Genomic DNA, 10,734 nt, shown 5'->3' with positions numbered 1-10,734 from the left:
GCCTGTGGATGGTGTGTAACAGCTTCCCAATTACCCCCAGAATCCTCAAATCTATTTGGTATTCCAAGTGTTTCCAATAACCTCCAGTCACCCTCCTCCAATGCTTGCATTTTAACTGACTCTAAGAAGCGACTGTAGTGGGTCGGCGCACTGTTACCGTGCAGTCCTGAAAGGTCCCGGTGTGAGACCGGCGCAGCCTTTTCCTTCGCTGCCCGGCTACAGCTGCCTTACAAACTGGGGCCAGAACCTCATCTGCCTCACTGCCTGACGATGAGGAATCAGGCAAAGGCAACTCTTAGACACTGGGAGTGAACAGAGGTGGATGGAGAGGGGCATTTTGGCTGGGTTGGCTAACGGCAGAACAGACAGCGCAGACTACAGCTGGCAGCGCTGTCTGTTTGAACAGCAGCCTCTTTACGGGATGCCATCTCGGCCGGTCCTGACCGAACTGGTACTCTAGCTGCTTCAGGCGTCTCTGGGGCTACAGCCGCGCCTGGTGCTGCGCTCGGCCCTTGCTCCGTGGCCACATTCGGCGCCGCTGCCCCCGGCCGCTGCTCTGCAGCCGCGGCCGCTTCCTGGTTTTCCCGGGGCAGCACTACTTCCGGGTTCGCCACTGGCCACGCCGCTCCTTGGTTTGGAGCCGCGTCTCCCACGGGCGGCGCGGACCCGGTGCTCCCAGCACTGCAGGGTGCCTCTGTTATCTGCAGCAGCTGCTCTTGCAGGCTGAGCAATTCTCCCAGCTGCCAGGATATGTTCGGTAACTCTGTCAGCAAAGGCAGATGCTGTATTAAAAGGTCGATGGCTCAGTTCTGCAGCGGTGCAGAACAGTCCAGCGCCAGGGAGGGCAGCGGACCACACCCAGGCAGTCTCGGTGCAGTCATGCCTGGCTCTAAGCCGGCTAAGAAGTTAGGTCCAGGCGATTTTGGCTCTGTTGGTGCATACGCAAATGGGCTAGGAGCCACTCTGGGGGTCCAAGTTGCTAAGCTGCTAATTCACGGCCCTGGATAAGTCGTGGCCGCCACCAAGCTGAGCGGCAAGGCAGGCTGCGTGCCCTCCTGCTGCCCCGACACCCCTGCCTCTGCCGGCGCGGGGTCCCTGGGGGCCGCGGAGTCCTGTGATTGTGCAGGGTAAGGTGGCACAGGCTCTGCCTGTGGAGCCGAGGGTGTTTTTTCTGATTCACTATCACTTGCCCCCTTGGACATTCCTCCGTCACTCATCACTGAAATAGGCGAGCCAGCTCGGCTGCTACAGACAAGGTCTGTCAGCAGCATAAATAACGAACGCCAGGTCTGGTAAATTCTAACACTGATGGGTTCCCAGACAGGAGTTCATGCCGGACAGCACAGCCAAGTTCCTGCCATAAGGCAAAGACCAGGGCAGTATCTCTGTCCATGGAAATCCCTTTTAAGGTAGTGCAATCTAATGATTCCCGAACTGAGTTTTCAGGAATGGATGTGTGCATTATGCTAAACACAACTTTCCAGACCAGTACCACAGCGTCGGTTTGTGAGCCGCTGTTCACCATTTCTCAGTCACGTTGCAACTCCCGCGGGGAGGGGGGGGGGGGGGGGGGGGCGGGGAAGGGGAACAGTGTACCTCTAGAGAAATTTGGCTTGGCTCACAGCAGCAGGACACATCAGAGAGTGCAGATCACGTCGGGGTCACCAAACATTACCGCAGGCCTGGGCCCTCGGGTATATCACCGTGTCCCGCAGCCATAGGGAGGAGGAGGAGAGAAGATCCAGCAGGCAGGAATTGTGCAGCAAGATTGATTTCTTTAATTATTTTACAAACTCTTTTATAGACTTTTTTCTTCATAGACAAGATTCAGCCACCCCTTGGGGGTGATTGGCTAAAATCCTAAAACATCCATTGTCAAAATATTTTTCTACTATACCATAAACAAGACTTTTCAAGGTTGCGGGTGGTTTGCTTGTTTACATACTCTGCTACCTCTTCTGTGAGAGAGAAAAGTCTCTCATGGACTTAGAAAATAGCAAGAAAATCCTTGCTAGCAGCATTTTTGTATCTACAGAGAACTTCTCACAGTTTCTCACAAGCTTCTCACAGCTTTCCTGTGAGAAGCTTTTGTTCTCACAGTCTCTCATGAGAAAGCAGTTAGAGAAAAGTAAACTCTTTGCAGCTGCATAATTGTTATGAGATCTGCATATTGTTTTGAGTACATGGAAAAATAATATTTACAGATGGGCGTTATACTGCTCAACCTATCACCTTGAGAGGTGGTGGGTGAATAGGCCAATCATGTGATTTCTTTATTGCAAACCACACTATAAAAGATGAGCTTTCCATTAAACATGGTCTTAGCTCTTGCTTCGGCCATATCATCTGACCTGCCTTATGTCGTGATTCTTCTCGTCTCCCTGTGGATAACAGCGACAGGGGGGCTACAGGGGTGGCTTTTGTGAAAAGCTGCTAGAAGCTTCCCCCATGACTGACAGGGTCAGTTCCAACCATCTCCAAGATGGACTCACAACTAGCCAAAGCTGAGACAATCAGTGACATTGGTAGCACCTCTGTGGCAACCTATTTAAGAAGGGGGGGAAACTGATGACATGATGATTTTTTGCATTTTCTTTTATACCCCTGTTATACCTTTTTACAACTTCTGTATTCCTAGTGCTTTTTGCCTACATTCTTGGACTTGTTTGTCAAGCTGAGAGACTAAACATTTTAGAAGCTTTGTAGTTAGGGATCAGTGTGCCCCAGACCCCAAGGTCCTCTCCAGAACACATTCTGTAAACTAAGATAGAACCATCCAGGGGAAGGCTCCTTGGGGAGGGGGGCTCATTCAAGCCTCTCATTGGGGAATTTTTAATAGATATGCTAATTAGTAAGACCTATAATGTTATACCAGATCTTTTGGGGGTGCATTGCAGTGTGCATTTCAGTGCATTTGACCTGGATGTGTGCACCTAAAGATCCTTAAAATAAATACCAAGGTAAAATCCCTTTTCCCTTTCTAACCGTGTTTGACTCTTGATTTTAAGACCAAGAAAAGGAATCAAAACTGTCTGCGACATCAGCTGTGTGAGCTCTCTTCAGCTAATTCTGTATGAAACAGTGCCAAAATAAAAATTAGTATTTTATATTTTCAAAATATTAACTGGTTAATTGGTTCATTATCCTATACTAAGAAATTAATCTTCCACTTCCTTTAGTGTACAGGAGCTTGAACAGGGAAGACATTTATTGGAAAAATAAATTTTGTATAGAAGAAAAGCTAGTGGTGCATGGAAGCAGATACCAGGGAGGGACAGGACCATTGGACTGACTTTGAATAGAGGATGGAATTTTGAGAGATTTGAGTTCTGATAAATAAATACCTTAGGTGAAAGTGGAAAAATAAGAAAGGGAGAACAGGATCAAAATCCTCAGAAAAGGAGTAGGTGAAGGAGGGTATGAGAAATGTTAATTCTATGTACTATAGAGGGATTATTATCAAATATAGCAATTCTTTGTTTTTGACTAAAATGTTACTAAATAATTTTTAATGATGTTTCTTCCTTCAAAACTGTGGGGTTTTTAACCTTTTTCCTGCTTTTCCTTTCTTTTTCTGTTTTTCCTTTTTTGAAATTGTCATGATGTACAGTAGTGTATTTTGTATGGTTCTCTCTAGTGTTTCTCACTTTTAATTTGAAAGGAAAGTCCAGAAATGAGGGTGTTAATCTGGAGACCTATGCTAAATTCCCTGCTGTGTTACAGATTGTGTGTGGTCTGGTCTGAAGCAAATTATTCTAATATTTCTAGGTATCTAATATTTCTACCTCATCTCTAAGGGCAACCTGTTCCAGTGTTTCACCACCCTTACTGTAAAAACTTTTCCTCATATCTAGTCTAAATCTACTCTCTTGTAATTTAAAACCATTGCCCCTTTTCCTATAGCCACAGGCACTCCTAAAAAGTCTGTCCCCATGCCTCATATAAGCCCCCTTTAATTACTGTAAAAAAGAAGAAGAAATGTGTGAGTTGAATTAGCTAGAAATATGAGACTCATATGGGTATTTCCGACTGTTATTTTCTAATCTATATCTGATAAATTATTAAACTCAAATACTAACAGAAATTGTCATAGTTATAGGTCTCTTAAATGTCACATAAATCTTTATCCAAATTTTATATTCTTAATCTGTTGTCCTCTAGCAGGTTCTCAAAAATGCTTCTTGAACCAACTTTTCCCAGAGAATTAGACCACATTTCCCTTTTATTTATGCAACACTTGATTATAGAATTAAAATTTCTCTTAATAGCACTGGTGAAATGTTTAGTATCTTTATTGTTGCTTTGTGAGAAAAGCTATTTAAAAAATATAAAATTTTCAGTTATGATGGCTATGCTATTATATTTCAATTCTGATATTAGGTTTCAGTAATTTAACCAAAGTAGTTTTCTTCCTTCTGTTCTTTGGTCCCAAATCCTTGATGCTTTTTACTCAAATATTTATTATCACCAACCAGATTGGAGATAGTCCTTTGATTACCTGTAATTTTTCTGAATTCTATTCTCAATAATACTTTACTACTCTCCTGTTCACCTGATTTTATTTACTTAAAATCAGAAGTGGAGATTACATGAATCTCTCCCAACCTTCTTGCCTCACTTCTTAGTTTAGAGCTCTTAAGAACATTGGACTAAATAGTGAAACACTGTTTTTCACATATTTGGTCCATAATTTAAAAAGAGTGATCACAGAACCAGTCCCGAAGCTATTATTTTACCATGCTTTTGTCCTTCCACTGCAAAAACAAGAAAGGTTCACTTCTGTATCCACCTGGTAGCCTAGAACAGGGGCCTCCAAATTTTTTTATTGTGCACCCCTATCAGTACAAGTTTTTTGAGCATGCACCCCCACTATATGTCTATGTATTTATCTATAAATCATATATACACATTACTGTGCTAATATATTATGCACATTATAAAACATGCACAAAAATAAAGAAAGATGAAAGGAACGCTATTTTAAACTATTTTTATTTCATTTAGTAATGCTACAAAAATAACTCTTGGTCTTGCTAAAAAAATACTAACTTTTAGTGAGAGCAATGTGATTAAATAGGCTTCATTTAAAAAAAAAATCTTGGTTTAACACTTTGGGATACAGTGATTTAAAGGCCTGGTTCTAAGTTCAGTTTATTTTGATACTTGGTTTGAATGGCAGTCATAGCTGGAACAAGACCTCACAAAGATACACAGATCCAAATGGATGGCTTGCACTTACTAAATCATGATAATAATTTTTCAATCCTGTCCAACAACTGCGCAAAATTCTTTGTTGAAATTCATTGCTGCAGTTTAATCCTGGAAGGCAGCTAAGCACTACACAGCTGCTCAGTCACTCCCACTCCAGTGAGATGGGGGAGAGAATCAGAAGGGTAAAAGTAAAAAATTGATGGGTTAAAGGAGGGTTTAATGGGTAAAACAAAACCTGCACATGCAAGCAAAGCAAAACAAAGAATTCATTCACTGCTTCTCATCAACAGTCAGGTGTTTAGCCATTTTCCAGGAAAGGAGAGCTCCATCGTGCATAATGGCTACTTGGGAAGACAAGTGCCATAACTCTGATGGTCCCCCCTTCCTCCCTGCAGCTTTTAGTGCTGAGCATGATGTCATATGGTATGGGATATCTCTTTGGTCAGTTTGTTGTCCCAAACACCAGCTCGTTACCCAGTGTGCAATACCAATTCACACACTGAGGCAAGATATTTCTGTTTCGTTATTCTAGTTTGTGCAAAGTAGGGAGCTGGGTGGTAACCCCTGAAAGGCTGGCTCCCCGATCATCAAAACGTTAAACTGTTGTAGCAGGTTCCGTTCGTAAACTGGGCAGAAACACCAATTAAGTGTAGTGGTTTGGTTCAAAATATCTGTTACTTATTTTCCTTCTGTGAGATAAGAATTAGGAGAAAAGCAAAGCAGGCACAAAACTTGAAAGAATATAAAGAAGTTTATTAACAGACCTAAAAGAAAGGAAAAAAAGTCAGACTAAACCTTCAGAACACTTTCCTTCCCCCACCTTTCTCCCTTCTCCCACTGACAACGTAAAAAGACAACCCTTGAGATTTTCAATCAGTTTGCCACCTCTATAATAATCTTTTTTCAATTCACTTAGGGAGAGGAGTCTCTCTTGCTCATGCTATGGAGACATCTCCACAAGAAACAGTTCTCTCATGGCTTCAATGTCACAGCGAGACAGCCACCTGGGTTGGTTCTCTGCTCGCATGTGAGAGTCCCTTCCCTCAACTTACAGCTTTCCCCACAACTGTTTTCGAGGGTCCAATCTTGAGCTAATGGGGTACCATTTTAAGGATGAGCTGTTCAGAAACAAAGGTTCTCTTCACCTATCTCTGAGAGCATCTTCAGCCCCAGGAACAGAGGTCTTCTTCTTCCCTGGGAGCAAGGGTCCTCATCACTTTCATTTCTCTCTGTTCAAGCTTCTCATCAAATTACAGCTGCTTCAACATTTGCTCATTTCAGCACAGATACTTTTGCTCACAATTGCAATTTGAACGCTCCACCCCCCCCACACTTCATGAAATTACAACGGGTACTCTGATGTATCATAGTCCATCACCATAGCTTTACAACAGAATTTCAGCTTCTAAGCTTGAAGCATCTCCTCTTTCTCCTCTCTCAGGGTTTCAGCTCTTCCTTCTTCACTGACTTTCGTGTCTTTATGGCGTTTTCTTCACTTGCCTTCATCTTTCCCTTTCCTCTGACCTGGGATGTCTGCAGGCTTCATCTGTTCTGGAGAATCTTACAGCACTAAAAGGGTTAATCTCACCCGGGCCTTGCAGCCTCTTGCTGTTGGTCACATGATCTTTGCCGGGCAGGGCAGCGGCCTCAGATGAATTTAAGCCGCACTGGGTGAGGGCTGGCCTGTACGGAGCAGGGGAGGCTGCCTGCACAGAGCTGGGCCGCGGGAGGGCCCGGCCCGGCCCGGCCCCACTGGGCCGCCTGCAGGCCACCCCCCACTTACCTGTCCGAAAGTCAGAAGCAAGAGAGCGTTCCCGGGCTCTGTTTGTTCTTAAATGTGGATCACAGAGGCGTGTCAAGCTTCTTAAGTGGCTTAAAAAAGTTCCCAATATTCAAACTAGCCAGTTGATTGGGTCTATCGAGTCATAGAGGAAGCTGTAAGCACCTCTTTGCAAAAAATCACTTCCGTGGCTGGAGCCCTCTTTAACTATGCTAAACCATGACAACTGTTTATACATTTTAATAAACAAAGGCATCAGCATTCATTTGAAGCTGAGTCAGGGGAGGTTTAGGTTGGATATCATGAAAAAGCTTTTCACCCAGAGGGTGGTTGGGCATTGGAACAGGCTCCCCAGGGAAGTGGTCACAGGATGAACCCTGTCTGACTTCAAGAAGCATTTGGATAATACTCTCAGGCACATGGCGTGATTCTTGGGATGTCCTGTGTGGGGCCAGGCATTGGACTCAATGATCCTGATAGGTCCCTTCAAACTCAGCATATTCTATAATTCTTTGATTCTATGATTGGTTACAGATTACAGAACTTTTTCATTAATTAGTACTCAAACCCTCACTTGCTAGTTATATCTCTCACTTCTAACGCCAATTATATATCTTGCTTCTTATGCTAGTTAGTTTGCATGTGCAGTTCTTCTCTCCATTTGAGCCGAGGATCCATTTTGAGTAGGTGGTCAATGGGTCAGTGGTTGTGATCTCCCTTGCTAGAATTACCTTTCCCCCAGTTACTGCTCAGTCCACCTGACTTCACTCCTGGTGGCTCTTGTCCAGACAAGCCATTTGTAGTGGGTTGACCCTGGCTGGGTGCCGGGTGCCAACTAAGTCGCTCCATCACTCCCTTTCCCACTGGGACAGGGGAGAGAATAAGATGGAGAACAACCAGCAAGGTGAGATAAGGCAATTTTATTACAGTAAAAGAAAAGAAATAAGCAGAGATCTGCACGCGCAAGAGCCAAAGAGAAAAAAATTATCACCTGTCCTTTCACATCCCTCCAGGTGGTCTTCATTCCAGCAGGATGTGGGGTCAGGACAGGAGAAATAGTACACTTGATGGTTGATGGTTGGGCACCGTCACCGTCGCTGTTCATCATTGCTTTTTTCTTGCTCCTCGCCAAAATTCATTCTTTGTCAATTCATGTTCCTCCTACTTTACCTCCTGTAACATACAACTTACACTATACGTTATTCTTACCCCAAGGTTAAATCTCCTTGAGGTACACACTAAATCTCCCCATCCTCCCACATCACCCACCAAGTACACCCAGGTCTTTGGGTAAAGACAATTCCACGAATGGGTTTGCCTTTTCCCATGGGGGAAGAAATCCACAGTGACTTGCCCAGCTACTTCCTTATGTGTAATGCAGGAACCTTGTCTTCTTCCACAATGTCTAAGGGCTTAGTTTGAGGGGGACCAGGGCAGTTAGCAGATCCCCTAGTAGTGACTAGCCAAGTGGCTTCTGCCAAGTTCGCATCTCAGTGCTTCCATGTCCCATTACCTAATGCCTTTACCATAATTTTTAGCAGCCCATTATATCTTTCAATCTTCCCAGAGGCCTGTGGATGATAGGGAATGTGATATATCCACTTAATGCCATGCCTCTTTGCCCAGGAGTTTATAAGATTATTTTGAAAATGAGTCCCATTGTCTGACTCAATTCTATCTGGGGTTCCATGTCGCCACAAAATGTGTCTTTTGAGACCTGAAATCGTGTTCTGGGCAGTGGCATGGTTTACTGGGTACATTTCCAGCCAGCCAGTTGTGGCCTCTACCATGGTGAGGATATAACTCTTGCTTTGGCGTGTTCGTGGCAATGGCCCAATGTAATCAATTTGCCAGGCTTCAACATACTGGAAACCCAGCCACTGCCCTCCGCTCCAGAGAGGCTTCACTCATGTGGCTCGCTTGGTGGCAGTGCATGTTTCACACTGATGAATAGATAACCTGTGTGATGGCCTCCATGGTCAGGTCCACCCCTCAATCATGAGCCCATCTGTATGTTGCATCCCTTCCAAGATGCCCTGATGCTTTGTGGGCCCATTGGGCTATAAATAGCTCACTCTTCCTTTCCCAATCTAGGTCCACCTGAGCTATTCCAATTTTGGCAGCCTTATCTACCTGTTCATTGTTTTGATGCTCCCCAGTGGCATGACTTCTGGGCACATGGGCATCTACATGACTGTTGTGGTTTGACACTGGTTAGGCGCGGAGCACCAATGAAAACTATTCACTTGGCACCCAGCATGCGGCCCGGAGGAAAGTAAAAAACTATGATAATTACATTTTTGTTTTTAATTACTTTGTATTGGGGTAAAGTAGTCACCATGTTGGTTGAGTTCATAATGTCTCTCTGGTTTGAGGTACTAATATCTTTCTGGTCCCTAGGCCTGTTTGCTTATCCACAGATTGCTCCGGTTTTGTCCCTGGTGGTCTAATGGTTAGGATTCGGCGCTCTCACCGCCGTGGCCCGGGTTCGATTCCTGGTCACAGAAATTTTTCCAAACTGCTAAGCTACCACAATGACATACTTTCAGAGTCGTTTTCTATCCGTGCAGCAATGTCCTGCCATAATGCAGCAGCCCAGATGGGTTTACCCCTGCGCTGCCAATTGCTTTTCTTCCACTGCTGCAGCCATCCCCATAGGGCATTAGCCACCATCCAGGAGTCAGTACAGAGCTAAAGTATGGGCCACTTTTCTCTCTCAGCAATCTCTAGGGCTAGTTGAATGGCTTTAACCTCTGCAAATTGGCTTGATTTGCCTTCCCCTTCAGCAGCCTCAATGACTTGTCGTGTGGGACTCCACACAGCAGCTTTGCACCTCCGATGGTTTCCTATCACTCGGCAGGATCCATCAGTGAATAAAGCATAGATTCTTTCATTTTCTGGTAACTCGGTATATGGTGGTGCTTCTTGGGCACGAGTCACCTTCTCAGGCAATGCTCCAAAATCTCTGGCTTCTGGCCAATCCAAAATCTCTTCTAGGATTCCTGGGAAGTTGGGTTTTCCCATTTGGGCTTGTTGTATAATTAATGCCACTTACTCCATGTAGCACTGGTTGCATGATGTGTTGAGGGAAGGTTTCCTTTGAACATCCAGCGTAGGACGGGCAATCATGGCGCCGAGAGGAGACACGCTTCTGTCCCAACAACTTCTGAGGTGGCTCAAACCCCCTCATAAGCCACTAGTATCTCTTTCTCAGTTGGAGTACAGTGGGCTTCTGATCCTTGATAACTCCGGCTCCAAAACCCTAGTGGTCAACCTCGGGTATCTCCTGAAGTCCTCTGCCAGAGGCTTCAGGTGGGGCCCTGCTTCTCAGCTGCAATGTAGAGTATATTTTGCACAGCTGGTCCTGTCCGAACAGGCCCAAGAGCTACTGCATGAGTTATTTCCTGTTTGATCTGCTCAAAGGCCTGTTGTTGCTCAGGGCCCTACTCGAAGTAATTCTTCTTATGGGTCACTCGATAGAGGGGCCCACAAGCTGACTATAACCTGGAATGTGCATTCTCCAGAACCCCACAAGGCCCAGGAAAGCTTGTGTTTCCTTCTTATTAGCTGGCGGAGACATAGTTGCAATTTTGTCAACCACCTCTGTAGGTGCATGATGGCGTCCATCCTACCATTTTATTCCCAAGAACTGGATCTCCTGGGCAGGTCCCTTTACCTTACCTTGTTTTATGGAGAGACCAGCTTTCAGAAGAATTTGGATTATTTTCTTTCCTTTCTCAAAA

The sequence above is a fragment of the Coloeus monedula genome, assembly GCF_965178545.1.
Source record: "Coloeus monedula genome assembly, chromosome: W".
NCBI classification, from domain to species: domain Eukaryota; kingdom Metazoa; phylum Chordata; class Aves; order Passeriformes; family Corvidae; genus Coloeus; species Coloeus monedula.
This window is presented reverse-complemented; position numbering follows the sequence as displayed.